The sequence below is a fragment of the Echinops telfairi genome, unplaced genomic scaffold (assembly GCF_000313985.2).
Source record: "Echinops telfairi isolate 266 unplaced genomic scaffold, ASM31398v2 ScPeMD7_31;HRSCAF=116, whole genome shotgun sequence".
Lineage (NCBI taxonomy): Eukaryota > Metazoa > Chordata > Mammalia > Afrosoricida > Tenrecidae > Echinops > Echinops telfairi.
In genome coordinates, this window is record NW_022103928.1 from 60,231,978 (window position 1) to 60,251,428 (window position 19,451).

The 19,451-nt window shown below is 48.7% G+C and overlaps 1 protein-coding gene across 4 annotated transcripts in view; it reads right to left on the bottom strand.

Annotated features, from left to right (window-relative positions):
- SRGAP3 (SLIT-ROBO Rho GTPase activating protein 3) overlaps positions 1–19,451 on the bottom strand; it is a 286,222-nt gene that overhangs the window by 265,419 nt on the left and 1,352 nt on the right. The gene's annotated exons all lie outside the window — the stretch shown is intronic.

Genomic DNA, 19,451 nt, shown 5'->3' on the forward strand with positions numbered 1-19,451 from the left:
CAGAAAATAGACAGGGACAACTTCTCAGCCTAGCCCAGGTGTAGCACACCCAAGAGCAGGCAGCGGGGGCAGGGGGGAGGTCTGGGGGTGGAACAAGGGGGTAGGAAGGAATCCAGCACACAGGTCTCATATAAAAGTTGCACAAGCAGTCAGCTGACACTTCAGACACACCGAGAGGGGCCTCAGAAGAAAGGCTTGCCACTCTACCTTAGCAAGGTCCAGGTCCCGGGAACCCAACAGATCATGGCTGCCACACACGGGAGTTGGAATCTGCCGGGCAGCAACGAACAGCCACACGCTCCAGTGGTTGTTCTCCCAGGAGTTTACCAAAGCAGACGGAAATGGAGGTCCACACAGACCTACCGACGAAGGCTTGCGTGGGCTTCATACACATTTGCCAAATTTCGGAAGTTGCCGGGTGGCCCTGGCGCAAGTGAGTGGGTAAGCTGTCGGAAGTCTATCAGTACAGTGCAGTACTACTCAGTAACACAAGAAAAAGAGCAGGAAAACTATGAAGGGATCTTCCCAGTGAAAGAGGAGTTCCCGCTTGGTGCCCAGCCTGACAGCGCTGCTCAACCCAGCTCGTTGTCTCAGACTGGGGCCTCGCACAAAGCAGCCCAGGGTGTCCTAGGGAACTGGTGCCGGAAGAGGAAGAAGAAAACGCAGATTCGAGGCAGAATATGGAAAAGGCCCAGAGAACCACAGCTGAGGTCGGCCCCTCTCTCCTAACTGGGGGTCCACCCCAGGCCTCCGCTTCTGGTTTGGCTCTTGTTCTCTCCACACCCAGCCAAATGATAATGACTAGGGTCTTGGAGGTAACAGCGCCCCGAATGATAATGACTAGGGTCTTGGAGGTAGCAGCGCCCCGCGCCCCAACAATTCTCCCCGTTTGGTCAAGCCCCTGGAAGTTTCCCACTACCGAGGGAAAGAAGGGAGGTGGCCGATGACGCCACAATCTGAAGCAGAGGCTTTGGTCTGAAGTGCCCGGAAAGGTTTAGACCGGGACACGGGCAAACCGTGACGGTGGTGAGCCGGGGGGGTTACAGGGCGCCTGTTCTGCAGAGTCGGGAATTGCCTTGTCGGGATCCCGTTCCATCCATCCGGCCCTCCTCAGAAGCAGCCCTCCTGCCTTTGACAGTAATGAGAACAGGGAGACAGGCTCTGTCTCTTCAGAAAAGCAGGGCCATTGCATTTTCCCTTAATGAAGTTCTGTATTTTCTCCCACAATATCATTCCTGCTGTGCACTTGGATTTTTTTTTTTAATTCGTTTAAGGAGAGGTGGAACACAAGGTTTTCTGGAAGAGTAGTTTAATGTTTTCTCAGGCCTCCACCAAGCTGTAATGTATTTTCCTCTATCCTCGATAGCTATTCCAGAGCCCGCTTTGAGCACCTCTGTGGGCAGGCACTCAGCACAAGGATCGGGGGCTGAACAGAGCAAAGCCCCTGCACTCCATGCACTCGCTCGCTCGCGGGGAGGTGGATGCACAAACAAGGCCACCGGACAGGCAGCGTGTCCAGGGGAGGAGTTGGACAGAAAATAGAAATAACTGACATTGCTGCAGCACACTAGAGTTTACGAAGGGCTTTCGCACACCCCACCCCATTGGTGTTGCACACCACGGACCTACGGAGACAGAGAAAGCTCTCCTGGCACAGATGAGGAAGGTACAAGGCCAAGTGCAGGCACAGCTGACTCCATCAACATGACACATCAGGGTGGTAACATCAGGTCATAAGACTCCAAGGCCCAGGCCCAGGCCACAGCGCCTGATCTAAACCCGATAAATTAAACGGTGAGGCTTGATTCTGCCATCCTTCTACGAGCCTCGGGAGCCCCGGAAGGGCAGTGGTTAGCCCTCAGCTACTGAACTGAAAGGCTACCTGTTAGAACTTTTACTGGCGCCGAAGGGAAAAGAACTGGCTGTTTGCTTCCGTCAAGATGGCAGGCTAGACAAATAAATAAACACCGACTGCAGGCTAGGAAGCCCCAGGGAGCAGCTCCGCGTGATGCCAGGAGTAGGACTCGACCGGATGGCACAGGGCAACAATGTCAATCTATTTCTTAGGATCTGGGAAGGGAAAGAGGGCGCCTTCCTCTCCACAGGAGGGAATGGTCCCGTAAAATGCCACACTCTGCTTCATGCCATCCAGCACTTTGCCAACGCATCAGAAACAGCCCAGCAAGTTAAATCGAACTGAAATGTTTTTCGTCGTCTCTTCTCTTCCTTCCTTCCTTCGGCCCTGATAGTTCCGCCCATCTCTGAAGATCCGCCATAGCTGGAAACGGCACCAACAAAGTCTTTCTTGTCAACACTCTGGGTTTTTAACCAGGGGGGGAAAATTCATTTGTGCTCATTATTTCAGAAGGCATTAAAAATGAAAGCACATACAATAGTCTCCTTACCACTGTCCCTGCCACTACCACCCCCACTACATTTCTAGTCCCCAGGAAACACCACTGGGAAACTCCATCACCAAGAGGTCATGACCTTCGCTTCCTTTATTCATGGTCAACTATATAAAAGCACACTTTGGGGGTTGGGGTTTTTTAAGTAGGATTGTAATACACTTTAAGTATTTGGGGGCGGGGGCTTCTCGTCTTTATTTTCCTTCACTCAGCTGTAGTCTACTTCAAAAAAAAAATCCCACAGTCTAGTCCCGTTGGTGAGTTTGACTACAGGCCAGGCCCAGAGGCTTCAAGTTCATGACACCTGGGATCCTTTTAAACAGCAAGTTCCCAGCAACCCGTCCCCTGCCCACAGTGACTCTTGGTCTTGGGTGAGATTCAGAGTCTGAGAGGATGACAAGTTCTTCACAGGTGCCGCTGATGTGGGAAGTCCAAGAATCATACTAGGAGGAACACTGCAATGGGTGAAGAAAAGATCGTGTCTAAGACTAACTGCCACTCTGCATTTACTGCTACCTGAGAGGGTGCCTCCACTCCTACTGGTGGCCTTTCAAACACTGCTCTTATTGCTCCCCTTGCCAACAAGTCTACTGTCTACTTACTAATGGCTTAACCATTAGAATCAGGGTCACTGTCCGGGGCTCAGAATGCTGATGACCCACACACATACTGGTTAAAAAAAATGTTTCCATTCCCTTTTTTTTTTTTAACTTAAAATAAGTAAATGTTAGTAGGTAAAAATTAAGAAGCTCTCTCTCCGGGAAGATATTCGAAGTGGAAACACAGGGAACCCCTGATTTATGAGTCAGTTCTGTTCCGATGACTCGTCATCAGGCAGAAAAGACAAGACTTTTCTGTCTGTTCTGATCGCCTTTTACCATCACTGTCTAGAAATCACGGCATTGGACAGCTGGATTATAGCATCATCAAATTACAAGCTGCAACACTGTATTTAGTACTCATTACTAATAGTAACCTGCACTATTTTCACTGTTTAATGATTGCTACTAAGGATCTTGAAGCAACGTAGTCAATGGGGTGGGGTGGGGGGAGTTGTCAACAATTTCATTCTACTCGGTCATCGGTCAATGTCCGTGGAATGAGCAGTCAAGAAAGCAAAGGATGTCTTGCAATGAGCAAATCTGCTGCCAAGCAAAGACGCCCCTTCTGTTGACTACGGTGCACCTGGCCCAAGCCTCGGACGCCTGGGAACGCTGGCCCATGGGAAATGAGTCAGAAGAAGAATGCGTGTATTCAAATCGTGGTGTTGTTGGAAACAGAGATTGCCAGAAGAACAAACACATCCGCCTGAGAAGAAAGAACCATCAGAATGCTCTTCAGAGGGCACGACCGCAGCTCACTGACTTTGGACATCTCGTCGAGAAAAACCAAGCACTAGGAAAAGCCAGGCACCATGTTGGGTAAAAGAGAGGGTCGATGAAAAACGAGAGAAGCCCCCACTGGCCCAGAGCACTCGGTTCCTGCAACGAGGAGCTCAAGCATACCAGCGATCATGAAGAGGACACGACTGGGCAATGTCTCATTCTGTTTCAAGTCCCCGTGAGTTGGAGCAGATTCAATGGCCACAGCTGGGTGCCAGAGTGTGCTGGGAATTCATAGGCTGCTTTGTCAGTTCACTTACACGCCGCCGCCAACGACGCCGCCACCGCCACCATGAGCTATTAGTTTTTCAAATGAGCAAAGTGGTGCTCATGAAAGTTAAACAACGGATCTGTCTGAGGTCATTCCGCCAAGACACAAGACTCACACCCAGGTCTGCGTGATTCTGAGTCCGGCCCAGACTTACCCGCGTCACTGTGGCCTCCTTCCACATTGCATATTCTTACCTCAGCTCCTCTCTGTGACCCTAGCTTAACTCCCTCCAGCCAGGCTAGGCTGCGGTCCTCTTCCGTTGATCCCTGGCTTTAATTTTGCCTTCAAAGCACTTACTCCTCAATTGTATTTACCATCCTGAGTATAACTATTAGATCATGCCTTTTAGGGAACCACTGTTATCTCTTATGCCAGGCGCTGTGTGTTTCTCTCAAAAATATTGATCTCCCCGCTCCTTGAATCTTTGGATGGCTCTGGCCCTTTTTGAAATGGAAAGATGGCTCTACCTTGGTTTTGAATAACTCAGGAAAAGGTGATGGTGAAATAAGCTTGACCGATATGGTTCGGCTTTACAGATCAATATCAGAAAATCACCAGCAACATTTTCAAACATTTAGATCTATTTGTTATGTGTTCCCTAAGCACTCTACACTACCCCTTACATAACACTCAGCATGTTTGTAACAACAAGTTACACCTTTTCTTTTTGCTCATAGAATTATACACTGTGAGGGTAGGAAACAACTGTAGAGCTTAAAAAATTGTTGCTAAACTGTATCAAAGTGACTCGACCCATCAGATTCTCAAGCATTTCTTTCCCATTAGTCCCCCAAATATGTCAATTCCATGTTTCTAAGCAAAAGGCCCTAAGGATCCCTGGTAGTATAGTCAGTTACTAGTTGGGGTGATAATGACAAGCTCAGTAGTTCAAAACCACCAGCTGCTCCTCAGGAGGAGAGATGAGGCTTTCTACGCCCATAGTTAGCATCTCAGAAACCCACAGGGGCAATTCTACCCCATCCTATTGGGTCACTATGAGTCAGAATTGTCTCGATGGCAGTGAATTTGGTCTGAGCAGAGGGAAGTAGGTCCTCTACCATTTCTGAAGCAAAGTTTGGATGGGATATTCAGGATGGGGCCTAAACCAGAAGGATCAGGCCAAGGACAGAGCCCTGGATTAGCTGAGGGTCTAGGAGCAAGTAAACTCAAAAAATAACAACCAGGCAAAGGGTCCAGGAATCCATACAGTCTAGAGCAAGAAGTCCAGGAGTAATCAATTATCAGGAATCAGAAGCCAGGGAACTACTGTTCTCCTACCTCAGTTTCTCCAAGCTAATACATCTTGGGAGACCCAAAATATCAAAGTAAGGACATTGTCTATTCCTGGCAAATCTGCTTGACAGCAAGAGGAGAGCAGCCAAGTTGCTGGACAAGCTCCCTTCTTTGTTGTTTGTTGGGTGTCTGGTCTGGTGGAATTCGACTGATAACCAACTTATGTGACAGAGCTGAGCTGCCTCGAGGCTAGCATCTTGTGGAGCCGGATCACCAGGTCTTTCTCCTGCAGAATTGTTGGGTGGGTTCAAACTACCAATAGGTCAACACAGCACTTGTCCTTTGTATTACTAGAGCTGCTTTCCCATTCTTTGTTGTTGTTGTTGTTGTTTTTAGGTGCCAGTGAGTCAGTTCTGACTCATCACAACCCTGGGTCAACAGATCAAAGCCTGGTACTTTCCAACTGAGCTGCCATGGTTGCCTCCGAGCCAAGAAAGCATTTCAAAATCTAGCTTGAAGTCCAGCACTGTGATACGAGAATGTCTATAATGCCTATCCAAATACAAGGAGCCCCCGTCGACACAGCTGGTCTTCAAATTAATGCATCAACCACTAAAGCTAGTGATGAAGAAATTGGAGAATTCTACCATCTTCAGCCTGAAATCGATCGAACACCCAATGACGAGGCATTGATCATTCTTGGCGATTGGAATATGAAAGTTGGAAACAAAGAGGAAGGGGCAGTGGTTGGGAAAAGAGGATCTCGGCCCCATTCTTCTGTACAAATTAACTCACAGAAAGCAACTCACTCTTTTGGCTCAAACGTTGGTAAGCGGTTTCATTGGTAACGATCCGTTCATGGCATCTCCCTTTCTGTCTTTGTTTTTGTTTCCAGGGCCCGATAAGCTCTAGAACGTTCCCTAAGAAGCCACATCCCTCTGCAGAGATTGAATATCTGAGACTTCTGCCCACAGAAAGGAGAGCAGGCCTTGTGTTTGATGGCTAGAAAGCACACTGATCTTCAGTACACCACGTATATTCTAAAGCAACCTCACCAGCCATTAGCAGCAAGGGCATAGCAGGTAACCACTGTTGGGAGCAGACCAGAGATCGAGAATCCAGAAAGCAGTACGGAAGACTTAAGAAGCCAGTAGATCAGAACAAGGACAGGAAATGTGCCAGAAGCTCAAACACAAAAGCAAACGTACTGCCGTCAAGTAAATTCTGACTCATGGCAACCCTGTAGGACAGGACAGAACTGGCCCTGTGGGTTTATGAAACTTTTTTATGGGAGTAGAAAGGTCCATCTTTCTCAGAGTGGCTAGTGGTTTTAGACTGCTGATCCTGCAGTTCGCAGCCTAATCTGCAACCAAAGAAGCCACCATGCTCCTCCAGAAGGTATCGAGGCTCCCTTCCCTGCCAGGATGAGACAGATTCTCCTTTGACTACTTCCTGCCCAAAACAGGAACTGCTGTCTGGGTCCCAACAGGGAAGTAAGACGATACAGAACTAGAAAGGGGGAAGACTGCCTCTGAGCGTGGCTGGCACAGGATGGGCTGGGAAGACGTTCTTGGTGAGGGGGGAGGGGGGAGGGGCCCCCCACCACATGCACACAAACCTGCAAAGAGCCAGGAAAGAAACACCCAACCCAAGTCAAAACACCTTAACAGAGTGGTTTCCAACAAACCAATCCCCTGCCCCGTTGGTGTTCGGTGCCACCGAGTCGGCTCCACGACCCATGGCGACCCCGTGCACAACAGAACGAAACACTGCACAGCTCTGTGCCATCCCACAACTGTCCCTCTGCCTGAGCCCACTGAGGCAGCCACTGTGCCAGTCCATCTCCTTGAGGGCCTTCCCCTCCGTTGCTGCCCTTCCACTTTACCAAACATGTTCTTCTCCAGGGACTGGTCTCTCCTGACAGTAAGTCCAAATATGTGAGACAACGTCTCGTCATCCTTGCCTGTAAGGAGCACTCTGACCTTACTTCTTCCAACCCAGATCAGGTCAACTCTTAGCAGTCCATGATACTTTCGATGTTCTTCTCCAGCACAATTCAAATGCATCCATTCTTCTTCCATCTTCTTTACTCAACGTCCAACTTTCGCACGCATATGAGTCCGTTGGAGACTAGCATGGCTTAGGTCAGGCTCACCTTAGTCCTCAAAGTAACATCCTTGTTCTTCAATCCTCTAAAGAGGTCTTGTGCAGCAGATTTACCTAATGCAACACGTCTTTGGATCTCTTGACTGTGGCTTCCATGAGCACTGATTGTGGATCCAAGCAAGAAAAGGCCTCTGACAACTTCAACCTTTGCTCCATCTGTCATGATGTTACCTGTTGGTCCAGTTGTGAGGATGTGGGTCTTCTGTACATTGAGCTGTAATCCATACTGAAGACTGCAATCTTTGATCTTCATCAGCAAGTGCTTCAAGTCCTCCTCGCGTTCAGCAAGCAAGATTGTGTCATCTGCATATCACGGGTTGCTAATAAGTCTTGCTCCAATCCTGATGCCGCATTCTTCTTCACAGAATACAGTTTCTCTGATGATTTTCTCAGCATACAGCTTGAACAAGTATGGTGTGAGGACACAACCCTGATGCACCATTCTAAGTATAGTTTAAAAATTATATACTGAAAGGTAGATTATTATCTCAGAGTTAATACTTAAATAAGAACAATAAAAGAGGTATACAAAACTAGTTTATGTTATAAGAAAGAAAAATATTAATGAAAATGTACTGATACCTAACAAAAACACAAAAACTGTTATTTAAGATATTTCCATATTGCTTCTTGATTGGCATTCTCACTTGCAATAGTCTTCGCTTTTATCTGAGCATCATTGGTCATTAGGGCAACAAACTGGCTGTTAAGTTATTTGAATCCCACCACTGAGGCAAATGTATAGACAGCAAAGTGCCTTAGTGGTTACTGGAAAGGGGGCAGGGGAGGGAAAAGGAGGGTTTCACAGCTTCTGAGGTCCAGAGTTTCTGCTAACAGTGGTGGAATATATGGAAAAGCACCAGGGTAATGATAGCATGACATGATAAGCCTAACATGAATTAAACATGCAAACGTTGTTGAAATGGCAAATGTTATCTTATATTTACTTTGACCACAATAAATAAATAAATAAAGTTGCCAGGCAAGTAATCATAGGCCGACAGACCTCAGGCTTAAAATAAACTGAGTTGGCAAGATCAGTCAGTAAATGTGACTTTCATGGTGCTTGCTGGCAGGGGAATCCCAGAACACTTGCTTCATTGTGCTCACAAGGAACTTGTACATGGATCAAGAGGCAGTTGTGTGAACAGAACAAGGGAATACTGCATGGTTTAAAATCAGGAAAGGTGTGCCTCAGTCCCCAGGGATGACGAAGTCACTCTCCTTGGAGTCATCCCTTGGATGGCTCTGCATAGGTACAGTGCCCTGCCTCTGCATTCTTCCACGTAACTCAGAGCCGGTTTGGAAGAAGGCCTGGGTGTGCTCCATTGTGTGCATCTCAACTGCAGTACCAGTACAATCTCCTAGGCTTCCAAGCCTAAGATTTCACCCCAGAAGTTACACCCGCACAAATATGCACAAGGGCTTGGCCAAGGGGGAGAGGTAAGCAGTGTACAGCATATGTGGATATTATGGGTCAATGGGGTGGGGGAGGAGGGAATCACTCGTCTGTCCATTTTTCATACGTATATGTTGCTGGAAGCTATGTCGCTGATATTTTCAACGCCAGCAGAGTCCCAAATGGTGGACAGGTTTCAGCAGAGCTTCCAGTGTACGACAGGCTAGGAAGAACTGCCTGGTGGAAGCCCTACAGATCACAGCAGAATACTGTCGTACATAGCACTCGAAGATGGGCCCCTTAGCTTGGAAGGCACTCAAAATGCACAGTAGTACAAACAACGGGCCTAGGCCTGCCAATGACCCTGAAGATGACCCAGGACCTACAGTCTGTGGGTCACCATGAGGCAGAGCCAGCCAGTGGCCACTAACAACAAAAACCGAGAGGAGCTGTCCCTGGTGGAGCCCTAGGCGGCCCTGGAGGAGAAGCTGGGTGTGTGTAGCAAGGCAGGCCTGAGACACATGAGCAGAGTCCCCCACAGCTTGACAGGGTGTGAGCTACAGGATGACCCAAATGCCTGCGGAGCGAAGGAGAACAGACACATGCAGGAACCTCAATGCTGAAGCTAAAAAAACACCTGCTGCATCAGGAGACCCAAAACAAACAAACATATTGTTGAGAATGGGAGGAGTCAGAGCAGACACCCAATACCCATCTGTAGACAACGGGACATCCCCTCACAGAAGGGTCACAAGGAAGGGATGAGTCAACCAGGGCGCAGTATGGCACCGATTAAACACACAATATTCCTCTAATTTCTTGAGGTTCCCTCATGCCCCACTATCATGACCCCAGTCCTGCCTTTCACTGCATGCTAGACCAGAGCATGTGCACAGGTACAGATAAGAGATAAGAGCTCACAACACATGGAATCCAGGAACAGGAATGGGAGTAGTGATACCAGGAAAGGAAGGGGGAAGGTGGGAAGAGGAAGAGAGGAAGGGGGATCTAACCACAATGATCGACACATAAACACACACACACACACACACACACACACACACACACACACACACGGGGATGAACAACAGAAACCAAGGGGGAAGAAAGACAACGGTCGATGTAAGAGATGAAAATAATAATAATTTTAAATCTTTCAAGGGGTCACGAGGGGGGAGTGGGGAGGGAGGGGAAAAAAGAGGGGCTGATACCTAGGGCTCAAATAGAAAGCAAATGTTTAGAAAATGATGATGGCAACATATATACACATACGCTTGATACAATTGATGTAAGAACCCCCAATAAGATGATCTTTTAATTTAAAAAGAAAGAAAGGAAGACGGGATAGCACCAGCCAATCTAGATGGTTGCTAGGAAGGAGGACATCTCAGGCAGAGCTAACGTAGATTGATGGTGAACCACAGGAGGTGTGCCCATAACTTCGGTGTTGCCTACAGCTACTTGGGCTTGACGCTGCAACCCTGGAGGAAATGGTATGTGCCCCAACATGACTTCGCTATATTTGTCATCCAAGAACGGCGCTGTGAAATGGAGACTCGGTGGTAGAAAAATGAGCCCACATTTCCCACACTCCTGACTTTGTGGCTGGGGTTTGTTTACTGGAATGGGCAAGGGGCTATGGTCTTCTCCATGCCCACCTGCACCAGCTGGGTATACCAGGGGCAGAGCCCGGGTGCATGCAAGGCACGGAGAACACAGCCCCGGAGCATAGACGCACCCACCTCTTAACCCGGCACCCAGTCGAGCATGCACACACACCCGTGCATACTGTTTCCAAATCACCATCTAAATCAATCGCGGGGCACTCGGTAATTGGAAAGGTCAGCCCGACATTTTCTAAGTGACCTCAAAACGCCACAGTGATATCATTCGCTGAACTGGATACCTATATGCTACCCCTCTTTCCCTCTTCGAGATGGCCCCTGAAAGAAGTTTAAAACTTGGGGAGCTAGACAAAGGCAAAGAGACAAGAAGCCTAGAAATCCACCAAAGTGTGTAGCCTGACATTTCCCAACACGTACGAGAAGGAACAGGGCCTGATAAGATCGTCCATGGAAAAGGTCTACAAGACCGAACTAGTTGGCACCATGAGATGCCACGTGAGCTCGCTGGGAGGGCCAGCCTGAGGGCGGAGATCTGGAACCCTCGTCCACGGGGAGCAGGGAAATGCCAAGTGGGGTAGTTGCTGGGGGAGACGGTTCAGACGTTCCTCAAACAGTGACCCATGGAGCTGCCCTGCAGGATTCCGTCCCTGGGCTTGGCGAGTTAGGGTCCTGGTTCCGCAGGGCATCCCAGCTGATTGTGGAATAAGGTACTCGGTGCTTCTGTTCTTCCTACACGCTCATTGTGTAGCACCTGGGGTCTTAACGTGATCCAAGGTCCCTATTCTCCTGGGGCCAGATGATGGGCAGTGAGGAAGAGGAGGAGGAAAGGACTCTCTAGACCAGTGCTTCTCAACCTTCCTCATGCCACGACCCTTTCATACAGTTCCTCATGTTGGGGTGACCCCCAACCATAACATTGTTTTCGTTGCTGCTTCATCACTGTAATTATGCTACTGTCATTCGACCCCGACAGGGGTCGAGAGCCACAGGTTGAGAACCTCTGGTCTAGCTCATCGCCTCCAACAATGACTGCCTTGTCTGTGCGTGTAGACATATGTATGCATGACTGTTTTATCACAATGAAACTTTACCCAAGACGTGACTCAGTTTGAGAAAGCTCCAGGGCCCCTTCTTGGTGATTCGTACGGACACATCAGAGGTCCCCAGAAGTCCTGTGGGAAACACACCTGTTTAACTTGAGTGTGTCCTCAAATATCCAAAATGGATTTGCCCGCAGAGCCTTGCTCTTCACGGACCATCTATCTCTTTGTGTCCTATGTCATGAAACACACAGCAAGGACCGCACATGACCACATTTGGTCATTCAACCGAACACAACCGAAGCACCGCCCCAGCCAGACAAGCTACAGGCCACCAGAGATTCCGTCTTTTCCGACGGAAATCAAGCCCACAACACACGTTTCCTGGGTCCCTGTTCAGGTAGAAATTCCCAAACCCAGCATCTTTCAGAAATCAATGGCGGCCCCATTCCTGGAAGCTACCCAGGAAGGAAAGTCTCCAGGTCCAGAAACGGCCCACCACGTCTCCTCCTGAGCCCTCCAGTCCTGGCCTGCGGTATGCTTGCTGCATCCTCAAGCAACTTCCCTACCCACCCGAGCGATTCAACTCAACTAGCGCTGGCTGACCCCCAGCTAGATGCCAGGCACCACGCAGCAACGAGCCCTGCAGAGCCACTGTCTGCACAGCTCATAGAGCTCAAGTCTAGGCACCCCCGAAAGCTAGTTTCTCTCCGGCTCTCACATCCGGCGGACAACAAAAACGAAGAGCTGGATGGGATGACACCAATGATTTCTTGGAATTGGGATGAATGGGGGAAACCCCGCTGGCACAGAGGTTAAAGTGTTTATCGTAAATCCACTATTAACCTCGAAGTGAGCAGTTCAAACCCACCAGCCGCCCCGAGGGAGAAAGACACAGCACGCGGCTTCTGTAGAGAGTAGTTCCACTCTGTCCACCAGGGTCACTCCGAGCTGTGATCAAGTCCATGACAGTGGGTCTGGTTTGAGTTGGGAGGAGTGAGCTGGTGAGAAGAAGAGCTGCCAGCCCCCATTGCGTGCCGCCAGGGGAAGGTTTTCCCGTGAGGACCCCTGAAGTGGAGCAAAGGGGTCTGACATGGCCTACAGCATCTAGGGTGAGAAGGGACACAGATGATTTGGGAAGGCATGATGTCAAGACAAGAACTCATTCCAGGCAAGATGCCCCAAGGATCCCCGCTGTCCTGGTATGCATCTTGCATTCCTGAAGACTGCCAATACTCACTGTGCAGTCTGAAACATTTTATTTCTCTGAGCCTCAGCTTTCTACCTAGAAATGGTAAATAATTACTATCTCACAGGCTTATTGGAATCACAAACTGAGATGCTGTACATATGACTGAGGCAGATATACTCCATAAAAATCAATATACCTCCACTGCTAAACAAAGCTGGAGAGCCTGAAGCAGGGAGTCAACCACAGACCAAATGAAGGGTTGGCTGGAGAGGGAAGCTTACCTTCACATGCAGATGTTGGCAGTGGAAACTCCAGACATGGCCAAGACGGACCCTGGGTCTCCTGGACGAGGCCTGGGGCACGTGTCCCTCCAGATCACACCCCGCCATGAATATGACAATATGCCACCTTCCCGTGGACAGTCAGCTTGCAACACAATCAACCCAAAACCACTCCCACTGCTTTCTGGTGGCTCCTGACTCGTGGTGACTCCATGTGGGCAGACTGTGCTCCTGGGACCTTCATGACTGTGAACTTCCTGGAAACAGAAAACAAGGCCTTTTTCCCCAGGCATCTCTGGGTGGATTCAAACCAGCAACCTTCTGCTTAGTAGCCAAGTGCTTAACCGTTTGCACCACCCAAGACTCCTTCACGGCCTTCCCCAAATCTCCACTTATGAACAACTCCCTTACCAAACAAAGGAATTCAGCACTATGAAAAGCATTTCTTTTCCCAATAAAACTCCTTTCAATGGAACAGAAAGTACCAGCATCAAAGAAAATAACCACTTAAACTATAAGTGATGAGATTAAACCTTCCCATTTGTAACTTAGCAATCACTCCCTCAGCCAAGCATATGCTCAGCACAGCATGGACACAAAGATGACCAGCCGCATCTCTGTCTTCCAAGTTCACGGCCAAGGCCCTAAACACAAAATGGTAATAATGGATGGCAAGGTCTACAATAGAGGGTTGATATAAGGAAACCACTCATTCTGCCTCATTGAGAAGGCATCTCAGAAGAAATTATTATTCCACCAGGTATGGAAGGATAATTAGGAGTTGGGCGGGCGAAAAGGGAAGAGAGGGTAGCTTCCAACAGGTTCCAGTCTCAAATAGGGAAATGTTTGGAGATGGGAAAAGACATGGAAGCCTTCGAGAAAAGGGAGGAGCCTACCATGGTTACAGAGCACAGGCTGTTCTGGTGAATATCGCTGGAAATGAAACAGGGCCATAGGATGCAGCCCGATCACCAGGGCCTCCAGCTTGTAAGCCAGAAGCTGCCCCTGGGCTGCAATTATCCTACCAATGTCTTTGTTTAGCCAGCCAAGTATTTTAAAAATTGGGGGCCAACATTTAAAAATCAGTAGACGTTATAAAATCCAGATTGCTCTGAAACACCAAAAGACCTGGCCACTGTGGGCTCACGTGCCTGCAAGGCAAAACCAGACTGAAACAGTCACTGCCCCTAGATGAGCGCCCCCATGGCCACAGTGCCCACCGCTCTGCACAGCTTCCCGACCCAGCCGCTTGACTCACTGGGCTCTACTGAGGGTTGCTAGCAAGGTTCTCCAGGAGCCTTGGTGGCCTAGGGGCTTACGAATTGAGCTGTTAACTGAAAGTTCAGCAGTTCAAAACCACCAGCCCACTTCGAGGGAAAAAGATGAGACTCTACTCCCCTACAGATTTACTGTCTCAGAGCCCACAGGGGAACCCTACTCTGTCCCATTGACTCGCTGGGAGTGAGTTAACCAGGTTCTCCAGTCACCCTGTGGTATACTCTTGAAAACTAAGCTGGTTTTGCTTCTCAATTGCAAGTGTTGTTTGTTTGATTTCCCTTTCCTTATTTTATCACCGTACTCCAACAAAGTCCTTAGAAAGGAACGTAAGTATCTTATACTTTGTGCCTCTCACAACATCTAGCTCAAGATAAAGTAAATAATCAATGTTTGTGAATGAATAAACAAATGCATCTTGTGGTCTTCCTCAATGTCTGTTCTTCGCTGAAATCCTAGACATCGGCTAATAAGAAAGAAAATGTAACACTTACTCCCATTGAGTCAATACTGACTCACAGCAACCCCACAGGACAGGGTGGATCTGCCCCTGTGAATGTCTGAGGCAGTAATAACTGCTTATTGGAGTAGAAATCCCCATCGTTCTCCCAAGGAACTGCTGGTGATTTTGAACTGCCAACCTTGCAGATTGCAGCCCAGCATGCAACCACTACAGCATTAGGCATCCTCTAATAAGAAGATGACCTAAAATGAATATGGATTGTAGCAAGAACTGAAACACTGAATCCAATCACTGTGTTTCTATGTCCATGTTCCATTACGTTGAAATGGAACAGTGAAGTCTGACTGAATGCACAACAGGCCATTATGTCTGACAGCAAGATGAATTAGAGGCAGGAAACTAAGAAGGCCTGCAAATAAGATCACCATATACAATCGGTGATCTTTGAGGGAATCATGGATGATAGAATAGGTAGCAAAAAGCTGAAGACAGGCAAATGCTGTTCTTCTTTTCAAAACAAGGAAGAAGTCATAGCTTGCCAGCTACAGATTAAAGAATGTGAGGTCACTCTCAGGCAACGATCTCGAACAGATTCATTACGGCCCCTATGGCAACCTGGGAGAGGAAGCAATGCCCCTCGGCGCCAGCATGGGGGTCTCCAAGGACAAGTCATGTAAATTCATCTCAGTTCTTGCACCTGACAAGGTCCATGGCCTAGAAGGTTAAAGAGAAATAGTAGACACAAAAAAGTATACAGGGCAATGCAGGAGTGGGCAATGAGAAGAGCTTCACCAACCCTTGGGTTATATTAATGATAGCATTAGATACAGCAAGAAGGAGGTGATAGGGTTTTTTCCCTTTGACAATAGCTAGAAAATTACACTTAGAACTTATACGGTTCTTCAAGAGCACTGTTACATATGCAATCTTTTAAAGATTAATTTGACAAAGGCTTTTTTTTACTTTTTATTGTGAATTGGATGAAGGCTTACAGATAGACTAGATCAGTTTTCCATTCAACAATTCATACACATTTTGTTTCGTGTAATTGATTGCAATCCCTCACCCCTTTTTGTATTATTTTAAACAATGATTTTTATTTTCTCATCATTCTGGAGGCTAAGAATGCTCTGGCTAGACCAGAGCTTGTACATGGGTACAGATAAGAGCTGGAAAAACAGGGCATCCAGGACAGATAAAACCCTAAGGACCAATATTGAGAGTAGCCATACTTGGTGGGTAAGGGGGAGATGGGAGGAGATAGGGGGAACCGATCACAATGATCTACTTGTAACCCCCTCCCAGGGGGAATGGTCAACAGAAAAATGGGTGAAGGGAGACATTGGTCAGTGTAAGACATGAAAAAATAATAATAATTTATAAATTTTCAAGGGTTCATGAGGGAGGGAGTGTGGGGGAAGGAGGGGAAAAAATTGAGGAGCTGATACCAAGGGTTCAAGTAGAAAGAAAATGTTTTGAGAATGATGATGGCAACAAATGTATAAATGTGCTTGACACAATGGATGGATGGCTGCATTGTGATAAGAGTTGTATGAGCCCCCAATAAAATGATTTTTTTTTTTAAGAATCCAAGAATGGGAAACAGATTTACCCTGTACACGTCCAACCACTTCACAATAAGAATTTTTTTAAAACAAACACAGACAATAGACACAGAGGCAGACACACAGAGGAAAACAGACGCCACGTGAGAATCCTTGGTAAACCGAGGAAACAAGGATCACCCGTGGCTACTGACAAGGAAGGAAATGACCACCAGGCCAGGACTTTGACTTGGGGGAGAAAAAAAAAACTCTTTCTGGCATCTGTTAAAAAATGGAAAAACCCAGCTGGACCAACATTCCCACATGGAAGTAACTGGCTGAATTCAAGTAGTGGCTATCTTTCGTGATGGGCATGTGCGCTCTGGCCCAGCATCCCTGTCGTAATGCCCTCACTGAGGTGGTTGCTAGATGAGCTTCACTATCTCTGCGATCTGCCAGACCAGGGCTAAATGGAGACAATGGAAAGTGAAGGTGGCCAGTGGTTGGGAACCATCTTGCATGAGGAAATGAGGACCTTTTAGGCCAGGAGCCATCATCAGTCTCCAAACACCCGAAGCGCCGTCTGTCTGTTCTGCTTCTAAGGCCGAAATGATCAGACTAAGAGTTGGGCGTAGGTGCTATGCGCATCAATCAACTCTGACTCATGACAGAGAGGGCCTGTCTCGCATGATTTCCTGAGCCATCATCTTTCTGAGAGCCCACTGCCTGGGCTGAGGAAAGGCTGGCGAGTCCAAACCACAGAGCCAAATTTCAGTTAGCAGGTGAGCGGAGCCACAGCACCACTGGGGTGGGGTGGAGACCTGTTGAGTCAAGGCTGTCCCCAGGTGGGCTGGGGAGATGGTGAATTCGCCCTCAGTGGAGATGTACAAGATCTGGTATATAATTCTAAGCTCACAATCAAAAGGATTCAAGGGAAAGCACACGTCTAGAAATTCTTACAATACGAACAAAAAGTATTGTTTTAAAAGCATTCCTCTTTGTTGGGTCCAATTTCTCAATCAGAAATAAAAGGGAACGAGTCTGCAAAGCCCTCAGCACCCTTTGTGAACAACCAAAGGTTCCCCTGACCAGATTCACAGAGCCCCAAATCTGTGTGAGTGGGTGGGGCCTCGGCACCAAAATTGGCCAAATGAACACACACACCCCTCTCTCCGGGGAGGAAGGGAATCAGCATCACACATTATTTTCAGCGATTGGTCGATGTTTTTCCCAGGCTCTCCACAAAGGCAACGGGACAAAAGTAAGAGGGTAAACAATGGGACTCAATCAAGACACAGCCAGTCCCACCCCAAAACTGCCATCTGCTGCTGACAGTCATCCTCTAAGGGGCAGCTTTAGGCAAACCATGGAGCACAGGGCCCGGCAGGAAACCCGGGGAGAAGCAGTCCCATTCCCAGCCTCATGCGTGACCTTGGGCAAGTCAGTTAGCATCACTGAGCAGCCTCCATTCCCTCTTCTCCAAAACCAAGCTCCTGTGCCCACCGGGTGGGGGGCACCCCCTCCCCCCACGTCAGAATGTCTGGAGGAGAGCCAGAGACAACGCAAAGGCCCGTACACATTGCAGGAATTATGAGGAGTCGTGCAAATGGGATCGTGAAAGGAGGGATCATCGGAGGTCACAGGTTCAGTGCTGCCTGGACCTAAATTCTCCGGGTCGCAACTCTCAAGGAATGAAATTGAACTTCGCTAGCTGGAATGCGGCAGGATGGAGAGTTGGCAAGAAACAAGATCATGTGGACAGATTTCCTGATGAAACTCACTACCCAGTACAGGCCAATGAGTTCTACACAGCAAGGTGAAAGATTGAAAAATAGAATCAGCCACAGCAACAAATAATTGATCCTTCACTGAACTTAATTGATCCTGAAGTAAATTAAAGTTCACCAGTGCACGGTGGCCAGCCTTCAAAAGCACAGGAAGCCCATTTCCTACCAAGATGATGTTTATAAAACCTAAACTGTCCAAAGCTGAACACCCCGCCCTCTAGGATGGCATGTATTTGTCATGAGAACCTCCATTAAAAAAAAAACCAATCGGCCAAATTAATCTTAGAAGACAGGGACTGCTTACATAGTGAGGATTGACATGTTTTTTCCATATTGAGCCAAGAGCAAATTGGAAGGATTGAAATCTCTGATCAACACAGGGCTTGCTTGCAAATTTTCAGCGAGGCTGAAGCATCCAAAGTTACTGGTTGCTGCATGGAGCTGCAAACGACACCGATGGTGACAGTGTCTTCCTGCTGCTCTCACACTGGGGTCACCCAGACATGAGCAGCATGCCTTGCTTGACCTGAACCAAAGGGCCAAGAGATGGACACCTGGGGAAAAGAAAAGGCCTTCCCCGGCCACTGTTCCCTCTCAAAGTTTCCCAAGCTTCTGAAGCGTGTACAGCCGTCGGGCCCACCCAGCCTCCTGCCATGCCCTGGGAAGCCACCCGGCTTCCTGGGCCATGGAGTCTCCAGCTGCAGGTGTGGCAACCTCGGGTCATCTGAGCCCCACATAACCAAGTTGCTTCATCGTCTGCACATGACCTCAAGGATGTGCCCGAACCTCTCACCAACGCTGTTTGATCTCAACCTTTTCTCTGGGAGAGAGACCCCAGCCTAGGGTGTGTCGCAGCGAGGAGAGGCTGCGATCAGAGGGAGGGGTAATGGGCCCAGGCTTCCCGGAGTGCACTGCTTGGAGAAAGGGCGAGCTTGGTGCTTGGTGGACGATGCTTTGATGCTTGGCTGCCAGAGCTCAGCCCCTTACTGGCCGGGTGGGAGAAGCCCCACCCTTCTGCCCCGAGGAGGGCTCTGCCTGCATCTGCCACCCGTGACTGTGCCCCATGGCCTTGTTCGTGTGACTGTGGGGAGTCGGCCTGTGTGAGAAGCGTGCACCCAATGGCATGGAGGCTGGACCCAGTGGCCAGAGGTCACCTCACCCTCCTGGCAGGCTTCCCCAGGGCCCTCAGAAGCCAGGCATCACCTCCCGGCCCAATCTGCCAACCCCGGGCAGGCAGTTAGCCAGCCCTGAGTACAGTCAGCTCACCCTAAAGGCGACTGCATGCCCCGGCCCAGTGCTGCAACACAGCGAGATAATAGGTCTCCGCACCGATGCCTCGCTTCTGCCAAAATGCCTGCATTAGTTTGGCTCAATACGCCCCCACG